A 3068-nucleotide genomic window follows, 5' to 3' on the forward strand; every position below is an offset into this window, starting at 1 on the left:
ACTTTTGTTTTCTTTAAATAAATTATATATATATATATGTATAATTTATATTATTATTGTAGTCTTTAAGCATAAAAATCATAAAAAAAAATACTATAAAATAATTACTATATAAAAGTTATAATATTTGTCAAACATGCAGGACTACTATATTTACTTGATATTTAAAGTAACAAGTGTTACAATAAAATCAACATTATAAATAATGATAAACTTAATATTAAAGACTTAAAGGTCAAATTTTAACAAAAAAACTATGTATGAAATAAATTGAAAAACTGCAAAACACTGAGAGTGGAATAAAAATATGAAATATTCAAAATATCAAACTTCATTTAAACACAATTTCGTGTGCCAAAATATACTATTTTTGTTTTATTTTGTAACTGAGAATCTTTCAACATCCATACAAATTTCAGGAAAGTATAGAATCCAAAACCAAAGCATTCAATATCTTCTTTAAATTCCTTGACAACGGTTTGAGTATACTGTTTAAGCCGTTTTGCGATTAATCTACGATTGATATCTTGGCTGTAGATCCCCTTTACATTGTTTACTATGTTATTTACTAAATCATTTCTATCAGTTTTAATTGTTTTTATATTAAGAGAATCTCGTTCAAAATAATCCAAATAATTTTCAACATTTCTCAATTCACCAAATAAATTATCAAGATTCTCTGCCTTCAATGACTTTAAGGAAAATATTGCACGTAAAATATCGTTATACATTTTTGAATCAATATTATTATTTGCTTGGGAGTACCATTTGTTTAACATTCTAAGAGAGCCTTTCATTAAAGAAAATACTAGATGCAAACCTTTGATTTGTTTTAATACTATTTTATGCGAGTTTTCCTGTATATCAGTTTCTTTTTGTTTATTCGCGATAGCATATAAATATTGCAAAATTACTCTTAACCTATCGCTATAAACATAACTTAACAAAGAAAAATATTGTCCTATTTTAATTGTTAAGTTATTTTCATTAACAATTTTATTATCTACATCCTTTGCAATTATATCACTTACTTTGTATAATATGCCATTTTGCTTAATTCCCAATTCTTGATCTTCCGATATAATCTTTTGCCAATAAGAGTTTTCCAATAAAATTTCCATGTTTTTTATGAGTGATTCAGATTGAAGTGTTCTTACAAACACAACAAAGTTCAGAAAAACTACATAAACAGTGTAATTTTTATACATTTTAAAATTTGTTATTTGATACTGTGTTCAGTAGCTAATATAAATCGTAGTTATTTTAAGTTTTACAGTTGAGTTAGCTTTTAAATAAATTTTATTGCTTACTTAGTGATATTATTCAATGATATAACCAGATTTTTTTTTTTGGGGAGAGGGGTTTATCATTTTTTAACTTTGATGCGTAGTTGAGAAAATATTGGTTTTACTTTGTTAAGTTATTTTGTGTTTTTTCATGAATTTAATGATTTCGCTTCTACTGGTTTGCTAATGATAAGTTAAAATAAAAGAAATTGTACCTAGCTAAAGCTTATAACGTTATAATTTGGAAAATTTTTCATTAATTTTTATAAGACATGTCTAAAGAAATTACAATAATTGAAATTGATAGATTTTGATATTTCAGTTCCCGTTTTATATTAATACATAGAACCGTCACGTTTTATAGTCGGCCCTTGCGTCTTTTTGTTGTTTTTAAGACCGTGCACTTTTATAATTCTATTCACTTATAATTAATATAATTTTTAATTTTTCAATAGAAAACATAGAAGACATATTAACAAAGTATCTTCTATCCTTCGCCTTAATCCTAACTACTTGGGGTCGGCCATATTAACAAAGTATATATTNTGAAATTGATAGATTTTGATATTTCAGTTCCCGTTTTATATTAATACATAGAACCGTCACGTTTTATAGTCGGCCCTTGCGTCTTTTTGTTGTTTTTAAGACCGTGCACTTTTATAATTCTATTCACTTATAATTAATATAATTTTTAATTTTTCAATAGAAAACATAGAAGACATATTAACAAAGTATCTTCTATCCTTCACTTTAATCCTAACTACTTGGGGTCGGCCATATTAACAAAGTATATATATGTTTAAATTAAAATTATATCGATTACACTTTGTTCAGTATATTTTAATAGAAACCACGATTATTTTTTTAAATGTTTATATAAAAAACAAAATATGTTGATTAGGGTGGTCCAATTTTTTTTTTTTTGGAATTTAGTTTCTCCACAAGTTTGTTTTTGTTTCAGACCATCTAACTTGCACTTATAAAAAATTTCAGCATAATTGAATAATTTTTAGGGGTCGCTAGGATTTATTACTTTTATGCATAAAGTTATAGTAAATAAATAAAAACTATTTTCTTGAAAATTTATTCAACTTTTAAAAATAAAACAAAACATTATGCTACAATATTATACATATATATTTGTTAAAATCTATGTTTCTTAGTTTTTAATTACCTAGAGTCATTTTCATAATGCTAGATTTTGATGCAGAAGGATATCGTTTTCTATGGAGATCTACTAATCGGAGAAGATATTGTTTTTGCTCCTCATTTTTCGTTATGTTATTGTTGAACTTTTGAATCAGTGCAATCCCACGCTCTGCGCAATCATTAACAACTTTCATTTGGCGAACTTTTTCTAGCATTTCAATATAGACCAAATCTGTCGGCCACTCTGATGGATCTTTCGCCAAAAATGAAGCTGCTTTTTCTCGACCGTTATTAATTAACAAATCAAATAAAACCGTCGTGCGTTGTGTTGTCGTGCGTTGTGACTCCAGTGGATCCTGGTGATTGAACGTTTTGCCATCAAGTCTTTTCAATGCATTTCCCTTGGAAGGTCGTTGAAAATTTTTTACTATTTCTCTTTTAGACTCAGTACTGACACGAGAATCAAAAAAAGAAAGTCCAACTAAATGTTCTGAAAAATACCAAAGGTGACGAAAAAATGCTTTAGATGCGGCAATACTTATCTTCCGATTAGGGTAATCTTTTATCAGTCCAATCAAATCGGCATCATTAAGGGGAGCTCTTTCGGCTATTGGGGCTTCATTCCAGTAACGA

This window comes from Daktulosphaira vitifoliae, unplaced genomic scaffold, assembly GCF_025091365.1.
Source record: "Daktulosphaira vitifoliae isolate Bord-2020 unplaced genomic scaffold, ASM2509136v1 Scaffold_5, whole genome shotgun sequence".
NCBI lineage: Eukaryota > Metazoa > Arthropoda > Insecta > Hemiptera > Phylloxeridae > Daktulosphaira > Daktulosphaira vitifoliae.